This window comes from Oncorhynchus keta, unplaced genomic scaffold (genome assembly GCF_023373465.1).
Source record: "Oncorhynchus keta strain PuntledgeMale-10-30-2019 unplaced genomic scaffold, Oket_V2 Un_contig_1422_pilon_pilon, whole genome shotgun sequence".
In the NCBI taxonomy this organism is placed as follows: Eukaryota; Metazoa; Chordata; class Actinopteri; order Salmoniformes; family Salmonidae; genus Oncorhynchus; species Oncorhynchus keta.
The window spans coordinates 32,515-60,021 of NW_026278615.1; the positions used below are offsets into that span (position 1 = coordinate 32,515).

Genomic DNA, 27,507 nt, shown 5'->3' on the forward strand with positions numbered 1-27,507 from the left:
ACAGACAGGGTTAGACAGGAACTAACAGACAGGGTTAGAGGAATCAACAGACAGGGAACTAGCAGACAGGGAACTAACAGACAGGGTTAGAGGAACTAACAGACAGGGTTAGAGGAACTAACAGACAGGGTTAGAGGAACTAACAGACAGGGTTAGAGGAACTAACAGACAGGGTTAGAGGAACTAACAGACAGGGTTAGAGGAACTAACAGACAGGGTTAGAGGTACTAACAGACAGGGTTAGAGGAACTAACAGACAGGGAACTAACAGACAGGGTTAGAGGTACTAACAAACAGGGAACTAACAGACAGGGTTACAAGGACCAACATTCCTATATTAATATGTAAAATTGTTCCAATGCTGAGTATAGGAGAAGGAGGGAATGCAATAGTTTATACAGTATAGTATTATGCATATATTCCTATGTTAATATATTCTACTGTTCCAGTGCTGAGTATAGGAGAAGGAGGGTTCTGGGAGGGTTCAGTTAAAGGACGGACCGGATGGTTTCCTGCTGACTGTGTTGAAGAGGTCCAGATGAGACAGTACGACCCACGCCTAGGTAACACACACACACGTTCTGTTCTCTCCTCGTGGGGACCTAAAGTCCCCAGGAGAACCAACCCTCACACACATCACACTGTGTTCTGATTAGCCTATTGCAGGTCCTCTAACCCACATTCTCCCTCTAATGGAAGAGGAGGACATGTTTCAGAGAATGAGGACATGTCTCTTGACTGAAGTGTGTGTGTTCGTGTGTGCTTGCGTGCATGTGCGTTGGCTGGTGTATGTAGAAACACGAGAGGATCGCACCAAGAGGCTTTTCAGACATTACACCGTGGGTTCCTATGACAACTACACTTCCTACAGGTAGCTAATGTGCACACACACACACACACACACACACACACACACACACACACACACACACACACACACACACACACACACACACACACACACACACACACACACACACACACACGTATTATAAGTCCGCTTCTATTGTATAACTGATCCTTGCCCTCTGACCCCAGTGATTATGTCATCGAGGAGAAGAGTTCTGTGCTACAGAAGAGAGACAGTGAAGGATTTGGCTTCGTCCTCCGTGGAGCTAAAGGTAAAGAGGGTTGGAATGTACCTAGGGTTAGGAGAATGTACCTAGGGTTAGGGGAATGTACCTAGGGTTAGGGGAATGTACCTAGGGTTAGGAGAATGTACCTAGGGTTAGGAGAATGTACCTAGGGTTAGGAGAATGTACCTAGGGTTAGGAGAATGTACCTAGGGTTAGGAGAATGTACCTATGGGTTAGGGTTAGGAGAATGTACCTAGGGTTAGGAGAATGTACCTATGGGTTAGGAGAATGTACCTAGGGTTAGGAGAATGTATCTAGGGTAGGAGAATGTACCTAGGTTAGGAGAATGTACCTAGGGTTAGGAGAATGTACCTAGGGTTAGGAGAGTGTACCTAGGGTTAGGAGAATGTACCTAGGGTTAGGAGAATGTACCTAGGGTTAGGAGAATGTACCTAGGGTTAGGAGAATGTACCTAGGGTTAGGAGAATGTACCTAGGGTTAGGAGAATGTACCTAGGGTTAGGAGAATGTACCTAGGGTTAGGAGAATGTACCTAGGGTTAGGAGAATGTACCTAGGGTTAGGAGAATGTACCTAGGGTTAGGAGAATGTATCTAGGGTTAGGAGAATGTACCTAGGGTTAGGAGAATGTACCTAGGGTTAGGAGAATGTATCTAGGGTTAGGAGAATGTACCTAGGGTTAGGAGAATGTATCTAGGGTTAGGAGAATGTATCTAGGGTTAGGAGAATGTATCTAGGGTTAGGAGAATGTACCTAGGGTTAGGAGAATGTATCTAGGGTTAGGAGAATGTACCTAGGGTTAGGAGAATGTATCTAGGGTTAGGAGAATTTCTAGACAATGATATTAAATCAGTTGAACATAACTAAAATTTAAGACACATAGATCATGTTCTGTGTATCTGTTGTGTGTGTGTGTACCTAGGGTTAGGAGAATGTACCTAGGGTTGTGTAATGTGTATCTAGGGTTAGGAGAATGAATGGTTGTGTGTCTAGTGGTTAGTGTGTCTGTGTGTCTGTGAGAATGTGTCTAGGGTTGTTGAGAATGTATCTGTGTCTGTGAGAATGTGTCCTAGGGTTGTGTGTGAATGTATCTGTGGGTTAGGAGAATGTGTCTGTTGAGTGTGTCTGTGTTAGGAGAATGTGTCTAGGGTTGTGAATGTGTCTGTGTGTCTGTGTCTGTGTCTGTGTCTGTGTCTGTGTGAATGTGTCTGTGTCTGTGTTGAATGTCTGTGTCTGTGTGTTGTGAATGTGTCTGTGTTGTGTGTGTGTGTCTGTGTGTGTGTCTGTGTGTGTGTGTCTGTGTTGAGTGTGTCTGTGTGTGTGTGTGTCTGTGTGTGTGTGTGTGTGTGTGTCTGTGTTCTGTGAATGTGTCTGTGTTGTGAATGTCTGTGTCTGTCTGAATGTACCTGTGTCTGTGTCTGTGTGTCTGTGTGAGAATGTGTGTGTGTCTGTGGGTTAGCGGAGACCCCAATAGAATGTACCCTAGGGTTCCCGGCACTGCAGTACCTGGAGTCTGAATGACCTGGAGGGCGTGGCCTAGGCGGGGGAGAATGTAAACACAAACTATAGAGATGTATAGAGAATGTATCTGGTGTTCCATTATGTACCTAGAGATGTATAGGATCACAGTGTAATGTACTCACCTAGAGATGTTAGTGATCAAGTGTTTCTGTTCCATTATACTCACCTAGAGATGTATAGATATCACAGAATGTATCTATTCCATTATGTACCTAGAGATGTATAGGTGTGTGTCTATTCCATTATACTCACCTAGAGATGTATAGATGTCACAGTGTTACCTGTTCCATTATACTCACCATAGAGATGTATAGATATGTGTGTACCTATTCCAGGGTTAGAGATGTATAGATATGCGTACCTATTCCATTATACTCACCATAGAGATGTATAGATATCACATGTATCTATTCCATTAGGGTCACCATAGAGATGTATAGTATCACAACGTCTATTCCATTGTCACCATAGAGATGTATAGATATCACAGTGTTTCTATTCCATTATACTCACCATAGAGATGTATAGATATCACAACGTATCTATTCCATTATACTCACCATAGAGATGTATAGATATCACAGCGTATCTATTCCATTATACTCACCATAGAGATGTATAGATATCACAGCGTACCTATTCCATTATACTCACCATAGAGATGTATAGATATCACAGCGTACCTATTCCATTATACTCACCATAGAGATGTATAGATATCACAGTGTTTCTGTTCCATTATACTCACCATAGAGATGTATAGATATCACAGCGTACCTATTCCATTATACTCACCATAGAGATGTATAGATATCACAGTGTTTCTGTTCCATTATACTCACCATAGAGATGTATAGATATCACAGTGTTTCTGTTCCATTATACTCACCATAGAGATGTATAGATATCACAGCGTACCTATTCCATTATACTCACCATAGAGATGTATAGATATCACAGTGTACCTATTCCATTATACTCACCATAGAGATGTATAGATATCACAGCGTACCTATTCCATTATACTCACCATAGAGATGTATAGATATCACAGTGTTTCTGTTCCATTATACTCACCATAGAGATGTATAGATATCACAGCGTACCTATTCCATTATACTCACCATAGAGATGTATAGATATCACAGCGTACCTATTCCATTATACTCACCATAGAGATGTATAGATATCACAGTGTTTCTGTTCCATTATACTCACCATAGAGATGTATAGATATCACAGTGTTTCTGTTCCATTATACTCACCATAGAGATGTATAGATATCACAGTGTTTCTGTTCCATTATACTCACCATAGAGATGTATAGATATCACAGTGTTTCTATTCCATTATACTCACCATAGAGATGTATAGATATCACAGCGTACCTATTCCATTATACTCACCATAGAGATGTATAGATATCACAGTGTTTCTGTTCCATTATACTCACCTGATATGTACCTATTCCATTATACTCACCATAGAGATGTATAGATATGTACCTATTCCATTATACTCACCATAGAGATGTATAGATATCACAGTGTACCTATTCCATTATACTCACCATAGAGATGTATAGATATCACAGCGTACCTATTCCATTATACTCACCATAGAGATGTATAGATATCACAGCGTACCTATTCCATTATACTCACCATAGAGATGTATAGATATCACAGCGTACCTATTCCATTATACTCACCATAGAGATGTATAGATATCACAGCGTACCTATTCCATTATACTCACCATAGAGATGTATAGAGATCACAACGCCTATTCCATTATACTCACCATAGAGATGTATAGTGTCACAGTGTTTCTATTCCATTATACTCACCATAGAGATGTATAGATATCACAGTGTTTCTATTCCATTATACTCACCATAGAGATGTATAGATATCACAGCGTACCTATTCCATTATACTCACCATAGAGATGTATAGATATCACAGCGTACCTATTCCATTATACTCACCATAGAGATGTATAGATATCACAGTGTTTCTATTCCATTATACTCACCATAGAGATGTATAGATATCACAGCGTACCTATTCCATTATACTCACCATAGAGATGTATAGATATCACAGCGTACCTATTCCATTATACTCACCATAGAGATGTATAGATATCACAGTGTACCTATTCCATTATACTCACCATAGAGATGTATAGATATCACAGTGTACCTATTCCATTATACTCACCATAGAGATGTATAGATATCACAGCGTACCTATTCCATTATACTCACCATAGAGATGTATAGATATCACAGCGTACCTATTCCATTATACTCACCATAGAGATGTATAGATATCACAGTGTTTCTGTTCCATTATACTCACCATAGAGATGTATAGATATCACAGCGTACCTATTCCATTATACTCACCATAGAGATGTATAGATATCACAGCGTACCTATTCCATTATACTCACCATAGAGATGTATAGATATCACAGCGTACCTATTCCATTATACTCACCATAGAGATGTATAGATATCACAGCGTACCTATTCCATTATACTCACCATAGAGATGTATAGATATCACAGCGTACCTATTCCATTATACTCACCATAGAGATGTATAGATATCACAGTGTACCTATTCCATTATACTCACCATAGAGATGTATAGATATCACAGCGTACCTATTCCATTATACTCACCATAGAGATGTATAGATATCACAGCGTACCTATTCCATTATACTCACCATAGAGATGTATAGATATCACAGTGTTTCTGTTCCATTATACTCACCATAGAGATGTATAGATATCACAGTGTTTCTATTCCATTATACTCACCATAGAGATGTATAGATATCACAGCGTACTTATTCCATTATACTCACCATAGAGATGTATAGATATCACAGTGTTTCTATTCCATTATACTCACCATAGAGATGTATAGATATCACAGTGTACCTATTCCATTATACTCACCATAGAGATGTATAGATATCACAGCGTACCTATTCCATTATACTCACCATAGAGATGTATAGATATCACAGTGTTTCTGTTCCATTATACTCACCATAGAGATGTATAGATATCACAGTGTTTCTGTTCCATTATACTCACCATAGAGATGTATAGATATCACAGCGTACCTATTCCATTATACTCACCATAGAGATGTATAGATATCACAGCGTACCTATTCCATTATACTCACCATAGAGATGTATAGATATCACAGCGTACCTATTCCATTATACTCACCATAGAGATGTATAGATATCACAGTGTTTCTATTCCATTATACTCACCATAGAGATGTATAGATATCACAGCGTACCTATTCCACTCACCATAGAGATGTATAGATATCAGCGTACCTATTCCATTATACTCACCATAGAGATGTATAGATATCACAGCGTACCTATTCCATTATACTCACCATAGAGATGTATAGATATCACAGCGTACCTATTCCATTATACTCACCATAGAGATGTATAGATATCACAGTGTTTCTATTCCATTATACTCACCATAGAGATGTATAGATATCACAGCGTACTTATTCCATTATACTCACCATAGAGATGTATAGATATCACAGCGTACCTATTCCATTATACTCACCATAGAGATGTATAGATATCACAGTGTTTCTGTTCCATTATACTCACCATAGAGATGTATAGATATCACAGCGTACTTATTCCATTATACTCACCATAGAGATGTATAGATATCACAGTATGTACCTATTCCATTATACTCACCATAGAGATGTATAGATATCACAGCGTACCTATTCCATTATACTCACCATAGAGATGTATAGATATCACAACGTACCTATTCCATTATACTCACCATAGAGATGTATAGATATCACACCGTACCTATTCCATTATACTCACCATAGAGATGTATAGATATCACAGCGTACCTATTCCATTATACTCACCATAGAGATGTATAGATATCACAGCGTACCTATTCCATTATACTCACCATAGAGATGTATTGTATGGCGTACCTATTCCATTATACTCACCATAGAGATGTATAGATATCACAGTGTACCTATTCCATTATACTCACCATAGAGATGTATAGATATCACAGCGTACCTATTCCATTATACTCACCATAGAGATGTATAGATATCACAACGTATCTATTCCATTATACTCACCATAGAGATGTATAGATATCACAGCGTACCTATTCCATTATACTCACCATAGAGATGTATAGATATCACAGTGTTTCTGTTCCATTATACTCACCATAGAGATGTATAGATATCACAGCGTACCTATTCCATTATACTCACCATAGAGATGTATAGATATCACAGTGTACCTATTCCATTATACTCACCATAGAGATGTATAGATATCACAGCGTACCTATTCCATTATACTCACCATAGAGATGTATAGATATCACAGCGTATCTATTCCATTATACTCACCATAGAGATGTATAGATATCACAGCGTACCTATTCCATTATACTCACCATAGAGATGTATAGATATCACAACGTACCTATTCCATTATACTCACCATAGAGATGTATAGATATCACAGCGTACCTATTCCATTATACTCACCATAGAGATGTATAGATATCACAGCGTACCTATTCCATTATACTCACCATAGAGATGTATAGATATCACAGCGTATCTATTCCATTATACTCACCATAGAGATGTATAGATATCACAACGTATCTATTCCATTATACTCACCATAGAGATGTATAGATATCACAGTGTTTCTATTCCATTATACTCACCATAGAGATGTATAGATATCACAGTGTTTCTGTTCCATTATACTCACCATAGAGATGTATAGATATCACAGTGTTTCTATTCCATTATACTCACCATAGAGATGTATAGATATCACAGTGTTTCTATTCCATTATACTCACCATAGAGATGTATAGATATCACAGTGTTTCTATTCCATTATACTCACCATAGAGATGTATAGATATCACAGCGTACCTATTCCATTATACTCACCATAGAGATGTATAGATATCACAGTGTTTCTGTTCCATTATACTCACCATAGAGATGTATAGATATCACAGTGTACCTATTCCATTATACTCACCATAGAGATGTATAGATATCACAGCGTACCTATTCCATTATACTCACCATAGAGATGTATAGAGATCCCAACATTGCACCTGTCTCATTATGACAGCAGTGGCAGTTCTAACTTGTATGGCTCCAACCCCCCCAAATAAATCACATTTCTGCACTAACTGTAATTGTTTTGCTCGAACCCCCCCAATAAATCACCATTCTTCACTAACTGTAATTGTATGGCTCCAACCCCCCATTCTTCACTAACTGTAATTGTATGGCTCCACCCCCCCATTCTTCACTAACTGTAATTGTATGGCTCCACCCCCCCATTCTTCACTAACTGTAATTGTATGGCTCCACCCCCCCCATTCTTCACTAACTGTAATTGTATGGCTCCACCCCCATTCTTCACTAACTGTAATTGTATGGCTCCACCCCCATTCTTCACTAACTGTAATTGTATGGCTCCACCCCCATTCTTCACTAACTGTAATTGTATGGCTCCACCCCCCATTCTTCACTAACTGTAATTGTATGGCTCCACCCCCCCATTCTTCACTAACTGTAATTGTATGGCTCCACCCCCCCATTCTTCACTAACTGTAATTGTATGGCTCCACCCCCCCATTCTGCACTAACTGTAATTGTATGGCTCCACCCCCCATTCTGCACTAACTGTAATTGTATGGCTCCACCCCCCCATTCTTCACTAACTGTAATTGTATGGCTCGAACCCCCCCAAATAAATCACCATTCTTCACTAACTGTAATTGTATGGCTCCACCCCCCCATTCTTCACTAACTGTAATTGTATGGCTCCACCCCCCCATTCTTCACTAACTGTAATTGTATGGCTCCACCCCCATTCTTCACTAACTGTAATTGTATGGCTCCACCCCCCCATTCTTCACTAACTGTAATTGTATGGCTCCACCCCCCCATTCTTCACTAACTGTAATTGTATGGCTCCACCCCCCATTCTTCACTAACTGTAATTGTATGGCTCCACCCCCCCATTCTTCACTAACTGTAATTGTATAGCTCGAACCCCCCCAAATAAATCACCATTCTTCACTAACTGTAATTGTATGGCTCCACCCCCCATTCTTCACTAACTGTAATTGTATGGCTCCACCCCCCATTCTTCACTAACTGTAATTGTATGGCTCCACCCCCATTCTTCACTAACTGTAATTGTATGGCTCCACCCCCCATTCTTCACTAACTGTAATTGTATGGCTCCACCCCCCATTCTTCACTAACTGTAATTGTATGGCTCCACCCCCATTCTTCACTAACTGTAATTGTATGGCTCCACCCCCCATTCTTCACTAACTGTAATTGTATGGCTCCACCCCCATTCTTCACTAACTGTAATTGTATGGCTCCACCCCCCATTCTTCACTAACTGTAATTGTATGGCTCCACCCCCCATTCTTCACTAACTGTAATTGTATGGCTCCACCCCCATTCTTCACTAACTGTAATTGTATGGCTCCACCCCCATTCTTCACTAACTGTAATTGTATGGCTCCACCCCCCATTCTTCACTAACTGTAATTGTATGGCTCCACCCCCATTCTTCACTAACTGTAATTGTATGGCTCCACCCCCCATTCTTCACTAACTGTAATTGTATGGCTCCACCCCCCATTCTTCACTAACTGTAATTGTATGGCTCCACCCCCATTCTTCACTAACTGTAATTGTATGGCTCCACCCCCATTCTTCACTAACTGTAATTGTATGGCTCCACCCCCCATTCTTCACTAACTGTAATTGTATGGCTCCACCCCCCCATTCTTCACTAACTGTAATTGTATGGCTCCACCCCCATTCTTCACTAACTGTAATTGTATGGCTCCACCCCCCATTCTTCACTAACTGTAATTGTATGGCTCCACCCCCCATTCTTCACTAACTGTAATTGTATGGCTCCATCCCCCCATTCTTCACTAACTGTAATTGTATGGCTCCATCCCCCCATTCTTCACTAACTGTAATTGTATGGCTCCACCCCCATTCTTCACTAACTGTAATTGTATGGCTCCACCCCCCATTCTTCACTAACTGTAATTGTATGGCTCCACCCCCCATTCTTCACTAACTGTAATTGTATGGCTCCACCCCCCATTCTTCACTAACTGTAATTGTATGGCTCCACCCCCCATTCTTCACTAACTGTAATTGTATGGCTCCACCCCCCCATTCTTCACTAACTGTAATTGTATGGCTCCACCCCCCCATTCTTCACTAACTGTAATTGTATGGCTCCACCCCCCCATTCTTCACTAACTGTAATTGTATGGCTCCACCCCCCCATTCTTCACTAACTGTAATTGTATGGCTCCACCCCCCCATTCTTCACTAACTGTAATTGTATGGCTCCACCCCCCCATTCTTCACTAACTGTAATTGTATGGCTCCACCCCCATTCTTCACTAACTGTAATTGTATGGCTCCACCCCCATTCTTCACTAACTGTAATTGTATGGCTCCACCCCCCATTCTTCACTAACTGTAATTGTATGGCTCCCACCCCCATTCTTCACTAACTGTAATTGTATGGCTCCACCCCCCATTCTTCACTAACTGTAATTGTATGGCTCCACCCCCCATTCTTCACTAACTGTAATTGTATGGCTCCACCCCCATTCTTCACTAACTGTAATTGTATGGCTCCACCCCCCATTCTTCACTAACTGTAATTGTATGGCTCCACCCCCCCATTCTTCACTAACTGTAATTGTATGGCTCCACCCCCCCATTCTTCACTAACTGTAATTGTATGGCTCCACCCCCCCATTCTTCACTAACTGTAATTGTATGGCTCCACCCCCCCATTCTTCACTAACTGTAATTGTATGGCTCCACCCCCCCATTCTTCACTAACTGTAATTGTATGGCTCCACCCCCCCATTCTTCACTAACTGTAATTGTATGGCTCCACCCCCCCATTCTTCACTAACTGTAATTGTATGGCTCCATCCCCCCATTCTTCACTAACTGTAATTGTATGGCTCCACCCCCATTCTTCACTAACTGTAATTGTATGGCTCCACCCCCCATTCTTCACTAACTGTAATTGTATGGCTCCACCCCCATTCTTCACTAACTGTAATTGTATGGCTCCACCCCCCATTCTTCACTAACTGTAATTGTATGGCTCCACCCCCCATTCTTCACTAACTGTAATTGTATGGCTCCACCCCCATTCTTCACTAACTGTAATTGTATGGCTCCACCCCCATTCTTCACTAACTGTAATTGTATGGCTCCACCCCCATTCTTCACTAACTGTAATTGTATGGCTCCACCCCCCATTCTTCACTAACTGTAATTGTATGGCTCCACCCCCATTCTTCACTAACTGTAATTGTATGGCTCCACCCCCATTCTTCACTAACTGTAATTGTATGGCTCCACCCCCATTCTTCACTAACTGTAATTGTATGGCTCCACCCCCCATTCTTCACTAACTGTAATTGTATGGCTCCACCCCCATTCTTCACTAACTGTAATTGTATGGCTCCACCCCCATTCTTCACTAACTGTAATTGTATGGCTCCACCCCCCATTCTTCACTAACTGTAATTGTATGGCTCCACCCCCATTCTTCACTAACTGTAATTGTATGGCTCCACCCCCATTCTTCACTAACTGTAATTGTATGGCTCCACCCCCCATTCTTAACTAACTAATTGTATGGCTCCACCCCCATTCTTCACTAACTGTAATTGTATGGCTCCACCCCCCATTCTTCACTAACTGTAATTGTATGGCTCCACCCCCCATTCTTCACTAACTGTAATTGTATGGCTCCACCCCCATTCTTCACTAACTGTAATTGTATGGCTCCACCCCCCATTCTTCACTAACTGTAATTGTATGGCTCCACCCCCATTCTTCACTAACTGTAATTGTATGGCTCCACCCCCCATTCTTCACTAACTGTAATTGTATGGCTCCACCCCCCATTCTTCACTAACTGTAATTGTATGGCTCCACCCCCATTCTTCACTAACTGTAATTGTATGGCTCCACCCCCATTCTTCACTAACTGTAGTAGTGTATGGCTCCACCCCCATTCTTCACTAACTGTAATTGTATGGCTCCACCCCATTCTTCACTAACTGTAATTGTATGGCTCCACCCCCATTCTTCACTAACTGTAATTGTATGGCTCCACCCCCATTCTTCACTAACTGTAATTGTATGGCTCCACCCCCATTCTTCACTAACTGTAATTGTATGGCTCCACCCCCCATTCTTCACTAACTGTAATTGTATGGCTCCACCCCCCATTCTTCACTAACTGTAATTGTATGGCTCCACCCCCCATTCTTCACTAACTGTAATTGTATGGCTCCACCCCCCCCATTCTTCACTAACTGTAATTGTATGGCTCCACCCCCATTCTTCACTAACTGTAATTGTATGGCTCCACCCCCATTCTTCACTAACTGTAATTGTATGGCTCCACCCCCCATTCTTCACTAACTGTAATTGTATGGCTCCACCCCCCATTCTTCACTAACTGTAATTGTATGGCTCCACCCCCATTCTTCACTAACTGTAATTGTATGGCTCCACCCCCATTCTTCACTAACTGTAATTGTATGGCTCCACCCCCCATTCTTCACTAACTGTAATTGTATGGCTCCACCCCCATTCTTCACTAACTGTAATTGTATGGCTCCACCCCCATTCTTCACTAACTGTAATTGTATGGCTCCACCCCCCATTCTTCACTAACTGTAATTGTATGGCTCCACCCCCCATTCTTCACTAACTGTAATTGTATGGCTCCACCCCCCATTCTTCACTAACTGTAATTGTATGGCTCCACCCCCATTCTTCACTAACTGTAATTGTATGGCTCCACCCCCATTCTTCACTAACTGTAATTGTATGGCTCCACCCCCATTCTTCACTAACTGTAATTGTATGGCTCCACCCCCCATTCTTCACTAACTGTAATTGTATGGCTCCACCCCCATTCTTCACTAACTGTAATTGTATGGCTCCACCCCCATTCTTCACTAACTGTAATTGTATGGCTCCACCCCCCCATTCTTCACTAACTGTAATTGTATGGCTCCACCCCCATTCTTCACTAACTGTAATTGTATGGCTCCACCCCCATTCTTCACTAACTGTAATTGTATGGCTCCACCCCCCATTCTTCACTAACTGTAATTGTATGGCTCCACCCCCATTCTTCACTAACTGTAATTGTATGGCTCCACCCCCATTCTTCACTAACTGTAATTGTATGGTCCACCCCCATTCTTCAGTAACTGTAATTGTATGGCTCCACCCCCCCATTCTTCACTAACTGTAATTGTATGGCTCCACCCCCCATTCTTCACTAACTGTAATTGTATGGCTCCACCCCCATTCTTCACTAACTGTAATTGTATGGCTCCACCCCCCATTCTTCACTAACTGTAATTGTATGGCTGCCACCCCCATTCTTCACTAACTGTAATGTGTATGTATTCTTCACTAACTGTAGTGATTGGTGGGTCCACCCCCATTCTTACTAACTGTAATTGTACTCTGCAGTGCTATGTAACCCTAACCCTATGTTGAATGTGTGTGTGTGTCAGGTAAATGGCAGTGATGTGGTGAAGGTGGGTGTAGACAGTGTTGTACTCTGTATGTTGAATGTGTGTGTGTGTCAGGTAAATGGCAGTGATGTGGTGAAGTGTGTGGGTCATGTAGACAGTGTTGTAGTGCTATGTAGTGCTATGTGTTGTAGTGCTATGTGTGTGTGTGTGTGTGTGTGTGTGTGTGTGTGTGTGTGTGTGTGTGTGTGTGTGTGTGTGTGTGTATGTAAATGGCAGTGATGTGTGTGAAGGTGGGTCATAGACAGGTGGTGTCACTGATCCGTCAGGGAGGAAGTCAACTGCTGATGAAGGTTGTTTCAGTCACACGCAAACCTGAGTCCGACTTAGTCCGTAAGAAAGGTACGGGACAGTGTGTGTGTGTGTGTTTCTGTGATAAAGGTGAATGGATGGGTTTTGGTCATGCTGTGACTCATTTGATTGGCTGACATCCCCCAACAGCACCTCCTCCGCCTAAGAGAGCACCCAGCACGTCGCTCACACTGCGCTCCAAATCTATGACTGCTGAACTGGAAGAGATAGGTAGGAGAGAGAGAAAGAGCGAGAGACGCACACACACGCACACACACACACACACACACACACACACACACACACACACACACACACACACACACACACACACACACACACACACACACACACACACACACACACACACACACACACACACACACACACACACACACACACACACACAGTGAGTGACCTGATCTGTACTTTCTCCTGTAAGCCTCTGCCAGGAGGAGACGAGGGGGTGAGTGTGTGTTGTGTTGGAATTGTACTGTGTTGTAGTGCTATGTAATGTTGTGTAGTAGTGCTATGTAATACTGTGTTGTAGTGCTATGTAATGTTGTGTAGTAGTGCTATGTAATACTGTGTTGTAGTGCTATGTAATACTGTGTAGTAGTGCTATGTAATACTGTGTTGTAGTGCTATGTAATACTGTGTTGTAGTGCTATGTAATACTGTGTAGTAGTGCTATGTAATGTTGTGTAGTAGTGCTATGTAATACTGTGTTGTAGTGCTATGTAATACTGTGTAGTAGTGCTATGTAATACTGTGTTGTAGTGCTATGTAATACTGTGTTGTAGTGCTATGTAATACTGTGTTGTAGTGCTATGTAATGTTGTGTTGTAGTGCTATGTAATACTGTGTTTTAGTAGTGCTATGTGTGTAGTGCTATGTAATGTAGTGCTATGTAATACTGTGTCTGTAGTGTTACTGTGTAGTGCTATGTAATACTGTGTTTTACTGTGTAGTGCTATGTAGTACTGTGTGTTACTGTGTAGTGCTATGTAATACTGTGTTGACCTCACCCTCTCATGTCCCCCTGTGTCACAAGTGCTAGGCAATACTGCTGACCTCATCTTTACTAGATGCTGTTCTTCCAGTAGTGCTTGTAATACTGTCTCCGACCACTACCTTGTAGTTTTCCCTCTCGCTCTCATCCAACACTTCCCACACTGTAGTACGGATGGTGTAGTGCGCCCGTCCCAACCTTGTAGTGCTATGTAATACTGTGTTCCTCTTCCATCCTATGTCATCTCTTGCCTCTGTCAAACCTTGTCCAACCTATCTGTGTCTGCCTGCAACCCTCCTCTCCTCCCTTTCTGCATCCTTTGACTCTCTATGTCCCCTATAATCCAGGCCTGTGTCCCCTGTAGTGGCTCGATGACTGTTGTGTCACAGTAGGCTATGTAATACTGTGGGCATGTAATGTAATACTGTGAGGTTGTAGTGCTATGCGGACCTGGCATCCTGTTTGTAGTGCTATGTACATTTTCCTCCTCTATCTCTGTGTTGTAGTGCTAAAGCCACTTGCTATAATACTGTTGTAAATTAATAAGCATTGCCTGCTAATGTAAGCTCTTTGCCAGTAGTGCCCTCCTGAATAGTAGTGCTATGTAATACTGTGTTAGTGCAGATGACTATGTAGTCAACCATTTTGAAAAGTAGTGCTATGTACATACTGATTGTAGTGTTTGCTGTGTAGTAGTGCTATGTATACTGTGTTGTAGTTAATGTAATACTGTGTAGTAGTGCTATGCCCTACCCTTTGTTGTAGTCTGACCTCTTGTCTGTAGTGCTCTGTCCAGATGAAATCTGTGTCTTGTGACGGCCGGTGTAGTGCACTATGTAACAACCTGTAGTTGACCCTATGTAATCCTGTGTTGTCCAGACCATTTCCGGAGACCTTCTGTGTTGTACTATGTCACCTGTCATCAACTCATCCCTGACCTCTGGCTATGTCCCTTAGTAGTGCTATGTAATACTGTGTAGTAGTGCTATGTAATACTGTGTTGTAGGCTAAAACCTACACTGTGTTGTAGTCCCTCCGATGTCAACAACTGTGACCAGTATAGTCTTTCTTTTCTCTCCAAAACTCTTGAACGTGTTGTAGTCCTAATGTTGCCAGCTGCTATGTATCTCTCTCAGAATACCTTCTTGTAAATAGTCAGGTTTAATACTAGTCATTCAACTGAGACTGTCTTCTCTGTATCATTGTAGGCGCTGCAGTGCTTATAAGTTAAGTGCTCCTCTGCTCTCATCCTGTGACCTATCGGCTGCCTTCTACTGTGAACCATCAGATCCTCCTGTCCACCCTCTTAGAGTTGGGCATAATGTCCCGTTGTGCGGCCCACGCTATGTAATATTGTCCTATATAATTGTAATACTGACAGGTCTGCTCCTACCAGGTGGCGTGGCGAGAATCTGTCTAGTAGTGCACCATGCGCTATGTAATCTCACCACTGGTGTAGTGCTATGGTACTCTGTTGCTATACCCTCTGTAATGTTACTGTGTTATAGTGCTATGTATACACCAAGTCACTTGTCTGTCATAATGTACATGGTCTCTCCTACTCATTGCTAGTGCTATGACAACTGTGTTATACAATTAAGTTATATTCAGGTATGTAATTCCTGTGTTGTGACCAGGTGCAGGAGGATGACTGCATCTCTGCATGTCTGGCAGAAATACTCAGTGTGGATGAGGATCATGTAATCAAGCTGAACCTGCAAGACAGGAGCTGCTCTTCCTCCCGGGGAAGGACTGTGTTCCATGATCTGCTATGTTTAGACAACTCCATTGTGTCCTGTCCCAGAGTGCTAAGAACCTACTGTGATCCTGTAGTGTCGTTCTGTAACATCAACGGTGCCCGTTCCTGTAGGTTCATGCTAATACAACATGTTGCAGAGTACGACCCTGCCTACACACTGTGAAGCGGCGCAGGTCCTAATCCAGGCACTTGTCATCTATGTAATGTCTGGATTACTGCAACTGCTGTTGGCTGGGCTCCCTGCCTGTGCCATTAAACCCCTGACAACTCATCCAGTGCTATGCAATACTGTGTTGTCTAGTGTTACCTTCCCAAGTTGTTTGTAGTCATCCCATCCTGCAGGTCCACTGGCTTCCAGTTAAAGACTGCATCCAGTAGTGCAAGACCATGGTGTATCCTGTAATGTGTGTGTTGTAGTGCTATGTACTGTGTTGTAGTGATATGTAATACTGTGTTGTAGTGCTATGGAGCTGTTGAGGGGAAGTGCACCTCAGTAATCTCAGGCTCTGATCAGGCCCTACACCCAAACAAGGGTTGTAGTTATATTCATCCACCTCTGGCCTGCTCGCCTCCCTACCACTGAGGATATGTACAGTTCCCGCTCTGCCCAGTCAAAACTGTAGCTGCTCTGGCCCCCTGTGGTGGAACAAACTCCCTCACGTGTGCCAGGACAGTGCTAGTCAATCACCACTGTGGAGACACCTGAAACCCCACCTCTTTAAGGAATACCTAGGATAGGATAAAGTAATCCTTTCACCCCCCTTAAAAGATTTAGTGCTATTGTAAAGTCCCTGCTGTTCCACTGGATGTCATAAGGTGAACCCCCCAGGCTTAATTTGTAAGTGCTCTGGATAATAGCTGTGTCTGTAAGTGACTTAAATGTAACTGTAAATGATTAGTACTTTGTAGTGCTATGTAGTACTTTGTAGTGCTATGTGTACTGTGTTTTACTGTGTAGTGCTATGTAGTACTGTGTAGTGCTATGTAGTACTGTGTAGTACTGCTATGTATTACTGTGTTGCTGTACTGTGTTGTAGTTATGTGTTGTAATGCTATGTGGTACTGTGTTGTAGTACTGTGTGGTACTGTGTTGTAGTGCTATGTGGTACTGTGTTGTAGTGCTATGTGGTACTGTGTTGTAGTTATGTGTTGTGTTGTGTTGTTGTGCTATGTGGTTGTGCTGTGTTGTAGTGCTATGTGGTACTGTGCTCTGTACTGTGTAGTGTTGTACTGTGTTGTAGTACTGTGTTGTAGTGTACTGTGTTGTAGTGCTTACTGTGTTGTAGTACTATGTGGTACTGTGTTGTGGTACTGTGTTGTAGTACTGTGTTGTAGTACTGTGTTGTAGTGCTATGTGGTACTGTGTTTGTACTGTGTTGTAGACTACTGTGTTGTAGAGCTATGTAGTACTGTGTAGTGCTAATTGGTACTGTGTTGAGTACTGTGTTATAGTGCTATGTAGTACTAGTGCTAATTGGTACTGTGTTGTACTGTTACTTTGTTGTATTTCAGAAAAGCTGGACGAGATGTTGACTGGGTCCCAGGAGGCTATGATGAGAAAATGCCCCTTGGAGGCGGACTACAGAGCGGCCACCGTGAAGCAGCGACCAACCAGCAGACGAATTACTCAACAAGAGATCAACGTAAGTCGGATGAGTCACTGCTGATTCACACCAGTCACGATTTACTGCTGATTCACTCAGTCACGATTTAGAGGCTGATTCACTCAGTCACGATTCACTGCTGATTCACTCAGTCACGATTTACTGCTGATTCACCCAGTCACGATTCACTGCTGATTCACTCAGTCACGATTTACTGCTGATTCACTCAGTCACGATTCACTGCTGATTCACTCAGTCACAGATTTACTGCTGATTCACTCAGTCACGATTTACTGCTGATTCACTCAGTCACGATTTACTGCTGATTCACTCAGTCACGATTCACTGCTGATTCACTCAGTCACGATTTACTGCTGATTCACTCAGTCACGATTTACTGCTGATTCACTCAGTCACGATTTACTGCTGATTCACTCAGTCACGATTTACTGCTGATTCACTCAGTCACGATTTACTGCTGATTCACTCAGTCACGATTTACTGCTGATTCACTCAGTCACGATTTACTGCTGATTCACTCAGTCACGATTCACTGCTGATTCACTCAGTCACGATTTACTGCTGATTCACTCAGTCACGATTTACTGCTGATTCACTCAGTCACGATTCACTGCTGATTCACTCAGTCACGATTCACTGCTGATTCACTCAGTCACGATTTACTGCTGATTCACTCAGTCACGATTCACTGCTGATTCACTCAGTCACGATTCACTGCTGATTCACTCAGTCACGATTCACTGCTGATTCACTCAGTCACGATTTACTGCTGATTCACTCAGTCACGATTTACTGCTGATTCACTCAGTCACGATTCACTGCTGATTCACTCAGTCACGATTTACTGCTGATTCACTCAGTCACGATTTACTGCTGATTCACTCAGTCACGATTTACTGCTGATTCACTCAGTCACGATTTACTGCTGATTCACTCAGTCAGGATTATACTAGAGGCTGATTCACTCAGTCACGATTCACTGCTGATTCACTCAGTCACGATTTACTGCTGATTCACTGCCAGTCACAGGATTTACTAGAGGCTGATTCACTCAGTCACGATTCACTGCTGATTCACTCAGTCAGGATTTACTGCTGATTCACTCAGTCACGATTTACTGCTGATTCACCCAGTCACGATTCACTGCTGATTCACTCAGTCACGATTTACTGCTGATTCACTCAGTCACGATTCAGGTTATAATATCCCAGTCTCTCCCCTGCAGGTGCACCTGATTTACTGCTGATTCACTCAGTCACGATTCACTGCTGATTCACTCAGTCACGATTTACTGCTGATTCACCCAGTCACGATTTACTGCTGATTCACCAGTTATATTCAGGTTATTCACTGCTGATTCACTCAGTCACAGAGGATTTACTGCTGATTTCACCCCCCCAGTCACGATTTACTGCTGATTCACTCAGTCACGATTCACTCTGCAGGTTCACCAGAGGATGACAGGATTTACTGCTGATTCACTCAGTCACGATTTACTGCTGATTCACTCAGTCACTATTCACTGCTGATTCACTCAGTCACGATTCACTGTCACTGATTCACTCAGTCACGATTCACTGCTGATTCACTCAGTCAGGATTTACTGCTGATTCACTCAGTCACGATTCACTGCTGATTCACTCAGTCATGATTATACTTTAGAGGTTGATTCACTGCTGATTCACCAGTCACGATTTACTGCTGATTCACTCAGTCAGGATTCACTCTGTCACTGATTCACTCACCCCCCAGGATTATACTGCTGATTCACTCAGTCAGAGGATGACGACGATGACAACCCCCCAGGCTTACCTTACTGCTGATTCACCCAGTCAGGATTCACACTGATTCACTCAGTCAGGATTTACTGCTGATTCACTTAGTCACGATTCACTGCTGATTCACTCAGTCACGATTTACTGCTGATTCACTCAGTAACGGCTTATTCACTGCTGATTCACCAGTCACGATTTACTGGTGATTCACTTTGTGGTTTATTCTTTATTCATCCCAGTGAGGTTCACCTCAGGTACAGGATCTCACTGATTGGAGAGACTGTGCTTATACCTTTGTCCCCCAGGCTTATACTTTAGAGGTTCCCCCAGGTCTTTAGAGGTTAAGGTTATATTCAGGTTATAATATGTGGTGTGGTCTCACCCTGTCAGTGTTCACCAGTAGGATGACAGGATCCTGCACTGATTGGAGAGACCAGACAACCCCCCAGGCTTATACCTTTGAGAGGTTAAGGCCATATCAGCTCTCGTGGAATTCAAGTCCTTCGGTGAGACAATTACATTATATTCCCAGAATCTGGCGAACCATGGCATTGCACCAGAGGATGACAGTCTGACTGATTGGAGCCAGCTACCCCCAGGCTTATACCTTTAGAGGTTAAGGTTATATTCAGATAATAATATCCCAGCAAAACCAAAGGATGGTTTCCTTGGTAGAGAGGAAAGGCGAGGCAAGAGGGTCCACTCCCGTGAAAAAGTGTTCCCCCATGTGCAGATGACAACCCCCCAGGCTTATACCTTTAGAGGTTAGGTTATTTCAGGTTATAATATCCCAGTCTCCGTCCCCTGCAGGTGCACCAGAGGATGACAGGATCTCTGCACTGATTGGAGAGACTGACAACCCCCCAGGCTTATACCCCCCCCAGGCTTATACCTTTAGAGGTTAAGGTTATATTCAGGTTATAATATCCCAGTCTCTCCCCTGCAGGTGCACCAGAGGATGACAGGATCTCTGCACTGATTGGAGAGACTGACAACCCCCCAGGCTTATACCTTTAGAGGTTAAGGTTATATTCAGGTTATAATATCCCAGTCTCCCCTGCAGGTGCACCAGAGGATGACAGGATCTCTGCACTGATTGGAGAGACTGTTCCCCCAGGCTTATACCTTTAGAGGTTAAGGTTATATTCAGGTTATAATATCCCAGTCTCTCCCCTGCAGGTGCACCAGAGGATGACAGGATCTCTGCACTGATTGGAGAGACTGACAACCCCCCCCCAGGCTTATACCTTTAGAGGTTAAGGTTATATTCAGGTTATAATATCCCAGTCTCTCCCCTGCAGGTGCACCAGAGGATGACAGGATCTCTGCACTGATTGGAGAGACTGACAACCCCCCCCAGGCTTATACCTTTAGAGGTTAAGGTTATATTCAGGTTATAATATCCCAGTCTCTCCCCTGCAGGTGCACCAGAGGATGACAGGATCTCTGCACTGATTGGAGAGACTGACAACCCCCCCCAGGCTTATACCTTTAGAGGTTCCCCCCCCCCAGGCTTATACCTTTAGAGGTTAAGGTTATATTCAGGTTATAATATCCCAGTCTCTCCCCTGCAGGTGCACCAGAGGATGACAGGATCTCTGCACTGATTGGAGAGACTGACAACCCCCCCCCCCAGGCTTATACCTTTAGATCTCTGGATTTCCCCCCCAGGCTTATACCTTTAGAGGTTAAGGTTATATTCAGGTTATAATATCCCAGTCTCTCCCCTGCAGGTGCACCAGAGGATGACAGGATCTCTGCACTGATTGGAGAGACTGACAACCCCCCAGGCTTATACCTTTAGAGGTTAAGGTTATATTCAGGTTATAATATCCCAGTCTCTCCCCTGCAGGTGCACCAGAGGATGACAGGATCTCTGCACTGATTGGAGAGACTGACAACCCCCCCCAGGATCTCTGCACTGATTGGAGAGACTGACAACCCCCCTTATCACCTTTAGAGGTTGCACTGATTGGAGACTGACCCCCCAGGCTTATACCTTTAGAGGTTAAGGTTATATTCAGGTTATAATATCCCAGTCTCTCCCCTGCAGGTGCACCAGAGGATGACAGGATCTCTGCACTGATTGGAGAGCATCGGTTTCCAAGGAGCTCTTCGATGACTGATGGCTTCATACCTCCTCCTCCCCAGACTGCCCCCCCTCCTCCCCCCTCTCACTACTTCCTGGACTCTGGCCCGCCACCGGCCTTCTGCCCTCCACCTCCCCCGCAGCGAGCAGCCGATCAATCACACTCCAGCTTCAAGCCGGGGGCGGAACCTAGGCTGCACGAGGTCTGTGATTCGCCAACGTCTCGGAGCCATGCAGAGCGGCAGAGGAAAGCTCGCTCCATGATCATCCTGCAGGACTCACCTGTACCAGGCTATCTACCTGCAGAGTCTGCCCCCCTAGGCCGACCTTCTGGGGCTACAGCAGGGCTGGGCCTGTCCCGACCCAGCCCTGCTGCTTCTCCCAGCCCCCTCTCCAGAACCAGCCCTGCTGCCTCCCCCAGCCCCCTCTCCAGAACCAGCCCTGCCCCCAGCCCCCTCTCCAGAACCAGCCCTGCCCCCAGCCCCAGCATCCTCTCCAGAACCAGCCCTGCCCCCAGCCCTAACCCTCCAGGGGAGCGCAGCAGCAACAGGAGGCGTGGCCGACCAGTAGAGAACCCGTATGCCAACGTGGGTCAGCTGCCTGCCCCCCCCAGCAAGCCTCAGCGCCGCAAGACTCCTCTCCTCAAACAGCTGCAGGTGGAGGAGGGGCCCAGCAGGGCAGAGCTATACCAGCAGCAGGTGCTCACTGAGCGTGCTCAGATACGGATCACGCCCCCTCAGGGCCGTAGGTCCTCCTTCTTCCTGTCTGTGGAGGGAGGGGGTTCAGAGCCCCCTCCCATCCTACTGACCCAGTCCCACTCTGTAGATGACCTGGGGGAGCTGCCGCCCCCCATCCCCGTCCTCTCCCCCTCCTCCTCCCCCCACTCCACCTTTCTCCACCCACTGACAGGCAAGCCTCTGGACCCCTCCTCCCCCCTCGCCCTGGCCCTCGCTGCCCGCGAACGAGCTCTCACTGCACGCACACCCAGCCCTGAACCCAGAACCAAACACGCACACTCACCTAGCCCTGAGCCCAGGCCGAAACACGCACACTCACCCAGCCCCGAGCCCAGGCCCAAACGAACCCCTCCTCCCCTGACCAGCCCTGAGCTCCATCATAAACGTATCAACCCACCCATTTTCCTTGAAGGACAGCTGGAGCGGCCAGTCGTAGAGCGGCCAGAGACAGAAGGCGGAGTCACATCTCCTGCTGTGCCCTCCCCCGAGCGTTGGCAGGCTATGCCCCTCCCTCCCATCAGTCAGGTGACCATCAATATAACCAATGAAAGCCAGCCGGCAGGACGGGGTCTGGGGGAAGAGCTGATTGAGGCGCTGCATGGACAATTACAGAGGAGGAGAAGTCTGACCGTTGGCAGCTCAGAGGAGGAGGGTGGGCCTTATACGGTAACCCAGGGCCAATCAGAGAGGAGGAAGAGTCTGGAGGGCGGGCCTTACACGGTGACCCTGCCCCCGGCACTGCTGTCATCCAGTGATGAGGAAACGAGGGAGGAGCTTCGTAAGATTGGTCTGGTGTCTCCTCCCCTGGTGTTTGCCACGCCCCCCTCCCCCACCCAGCCCCCCTCCTCCCTCAGCCTGTCACCACGGAGACCCCAGGCAGGTGAGGGCAGGGGAGGAGGGGAGTCAGCTCCAGACTCAGGGGTGGAGGAGGGAGACCCTCACATAGAGAACATCTTATCCCCCAGCAGCACCCCGGCCCCCAGCCTGCCCCCCACCCTGCCCTCCCCAGAATCCCCACAGCCTTTCACTGCCACCCCGAAAACCCTGCCCTCCACCACCTCAGACTCCCAGAGCCTGAAGCCCAGGCTGCGTTCTCCCCTGGGCCGTGGTCGCTCTGCTCTCAGGGATCCTCTACTGAAACAGTCTTCAGACAGTGATCTGCTTCCATCTGGCTGTGGACCTGGACGCCCACCACCCTACCTCTTCCAGGTAACCATGCCCCACCCCACCTCTTCCAGGTAACCCTGACCCACCCTACCTCTTCCAGGTAACCCTGACCCACCCTACCTCTTCCAGGTAACCCTGACCCACCCTACCTCTTCCAGGTAACCTTGACCCACCCTACCTCTTCCAGGTAACCCTGACCCACCCTACCTCTTCCAGGTAACCTTGACCCACCCTACCTCTTCCAGGTAACCCTCACCCTAACCCACCATACCTCTTCCAGGTAACCCTCACCCTAGCCCACCCTACCTCTTCCAGGTAACCCTGACCCTAACCCACCCTACCTCTTCCAGGTAACCCTGACCCTAACCCACCCTGATACCTCTTCAGGTAAACCTGACCCTAACTCACCCTGCCTCTTCAGGTAAACCTGACCCTAACTCACCCTGCCTCTTCCAGGTAACCATGACCCTAACCCACCCTACCTCTTCAGGTAACCCTAACCCACCCTACCTCTTTAGGTAACCCTGACCCTAACTCAACCTACCTCTTCCAGGTAACCCTAATCCACCCTACCTCTTCCAGGTAAACCTGACCCTAACCCACCATACCTCTTCAGGTAACCCTAACCCACCCTACCTCTTCCAGGTAACCCTGACCCTAACCCACCCTACCTCTTCAGGTAAACCTGACCCTAACCCACCCTACCTCTTCAGGTAACCCTGACCTTAATCCACCCTACCTCTTCAGGTAACCCTGACCCTAACCCACCCTACCTTTTGAGGTAACCCAGACCCTAACCCACCCTACCTCTTCCAGGTAACCCTGACCTTAACCCACCCTACCTCTTCCAGGTAACCCTGACCCTAACTCACCCTACCTCTTCCAGGTAACCCTGACCCTAACCCACCCTACCTCTTCAGGTAACCCTGACGGGCGGGCTGACATCCAAGCTGAGATATCTGCCAGGCACGCAGAGATGCGTGCTGCCACCTGGGTGTCAGAAGGGGGAAGGAGAAAAGTAGTTAAGTGTCATCCTCATATCAGTGATAGGACAGACCAATGAGAGGATATGACAGAGCTGAGTGACTTGCTTTATAGAGAGAAGAGGAGAGGGCCACCCTCATAGCAGTGATAGGAGAGACCATGTGAGAATATGACAGAGCTGAGTGACTTGGTGTATAGAGAGAAGAGGAAGAGGAGAGGGCCTAGAACCGAGCCCTGGGGGACACCAGTAGTGAGAGTACATTGTGCAAACACAGATCCTCTCCACAGCGACTAGGGCCATTTTGAAATCAGAGGGGGGAAGGTGGTCAGGGAAGAGGGAAGTGAGGAATGGGAGAAGGTCTCCAGAGATGGTCTTGACAAGGGAGGAGGGGGTGGGGTTGAACAGGCAGGTTGTCAGGTGGCCAGACCTCACTAATCGCAGTATTTCATCGAGAAAGAGGAGAGAAAGGGGTCAAGGTGTAGAGTAGTTCTGTCTGAGTGGGACCAGAGAACTCTATAGGCTGAGTGAATGAGGAAGTGATGTCGTCAACCTTCTTTTCAAAGTGGTTGACAAAGTTGTCCGCATAGAGGGAGGAGGTAGAGGATTAAGGAGGGAGGATAATAATAATAATAATAATATATGCCATTTAGCAGACGCTTTTATCCAAAGCGACTTACAGTCATGTGTGCATACATTCTACGTATGGGTGGTCCCGGGAATCGAACCCACTACCCTGGCGTTACAAGCGCCATGCTCTACCAACTGAGCTACAGAAGGACTGCCGCGAGGATATGGAAAATAGTTTCCCAGGGTTAAAGGCAGAAGTTTGACATTTAGTAGAAAGTGTCTTTAGCAGCAGATACAGAGAAAGAGAAGGTAGAAAGGAGGGATTGAACGGATGTTTAGTCTACCTCCTTTTTTGCTCCGCTGCCTGAAGCCCTATTCTGTAAACTCACAATGAGTCACTCAGCCATGGAGCAGGCGGGGAGGGCCAAGCCTGCCGGGAGGGCCGAGCCGGCCGGGAGGGCCGAGCCTGCCGGGAGGGCCGAGCCGGCCGGGAGGGCCGAGCCGGCCGGGAGGGCCGAGCCGGCCGGGAGGGCCGAGCCGGCCGGGAGGGCCGAGCCGGCCGGGAGGGCCGAGCCTGCCTGGAGGGCCGAGCCTGCCTGGAGGGCCGAGTCTGCCTGGAGGGCCGAGCCTGCCGGGAGGGCCGAGCCTGCCTGGAGGGCCGAGCCTGCCTGGAGGGCCGAGCCTGCCGGGAGGGCCGAGCCTGCCGGGAGGGCCGAGCCTGCCTGGAGGGCCGAGCCTGCCGGGAGGGCCGAGCCTGCCTGGAGGGCCGAGCCTGCCTGGAGGGCCGAGCCTGCCTGGAGGGCCGAGCCTGCCTGGAGGGCCGAGCCTGCCGGGAGGGCCGAGCCGGCCGGGAGGGCCAAGCCTGCCGGGAGGGCCAAGCCGGCCGGGAGGAAAGAGGACAGTGTGAGTCAAAGCATTCAGAAAGGGAGGAGAGTATGGTCGAAGAGGCAGAGTTAGGAGACAGGATGGAGAAGGATTTAGCAGAAGGGAGATATTATAGGCTAGAAGAGGAGAGAGTAGTGGGAGAGAGAGAGCGAAGATTTTGATGGACAATGACTATCTGGGTAGGGGCTGAGTCACAAGGGTTTGGAGGAAAGGGAGACAGAAAAGGGCGGCAGGGTAGCCTAGTGGTTAGAGCGTTGGACTAGTAACCGGAAGTGTATTGCCTGCCTTGTGGGAGTGGGAGTGGACTGTGAAAGTGGGAGGGGACTGGGAAAGTGGGAGGGGACTGGGAAACGGTGAGGTCAAAAAAGGCAAGGAGGGGAAAGAAAGAGTTGGATAGAAATTCATCGAAGGCACTCAGAGAGAGGTTGATGTCGGTACAAACACAGCAAACCGATACAGCCCACTCATCCTGTGGTAGAGTCACATTGAACAGGTACAACTCTGGGTGATGACATCATCAAAGGGGAAAGGTCAAGGCCAATAATAACCATGAACACATGAATAGTAATCATACTATACTGCAGTACAATAACATACTATACTAACATACTATACTAAGTACAATAACATTTTGAATGTCATTATTGATATAGTGTCCACTCTATATCACTTCTCCCTTAATTTCAATCCCCCCTGTGAGGAAAGAGCATCAGATTAACTACGTTGTCTTTTCTTTTCAACACTTTAGAACTTCTGCTAGTGGTACTGTAATTGTAAACAAACAAAAAATGACAGTCATTATTTATTTTCAACAAAGTCTGCTGTTCCAAACAAACGTTAACACCACAAGCCTCTCAGTCTCAACTACAGAGTTAGTCTTTCAGGAAGCTTGTGGCTGTATTCTGCGCAGTACTCCTGCTGTGCCACGAAGGCGTCTCCCAGTGGAGCAGGTTGGGTGTTTGTGAAAGAAAGTCCATCATCCTCTGTAGGAACCACTGAATGCCCTTGCTCCTCAGATACTGTTTCCTGTGGGGTTTCAACTTGTATACTACCCGCCGTGGTTCTGTCTGCAACCGTGGCCTTTTCTTTGTCATAGTCCAGGCAGATGTGGTCCTTGTGTCTGCGTATGACTCGACCATCAGTCAGTTTGACCACAGAGGAGACTGGACAGCTCTGACTCAAAATGATACCTGGGAACTAACGCTGGCTGCTTATGAAGTTCTGGATAGAGACAGTGTCATTGGGTTTTAACTGCGTG

At 45.8% G+C, this 27,507-nt stretch overlaps 1 pseudogene; it reads left to right on the forward strand.

Moving 5' to 3' along the window:
* Window positions 1–27,507, forward strand: part of LOC118382447 (SH3 and multiple ankyrin repeat domains protein 3-like) — a 76,874-nt pseudogene that overhangs the window by 27,058 nt on the left and 22,309 nt on the right.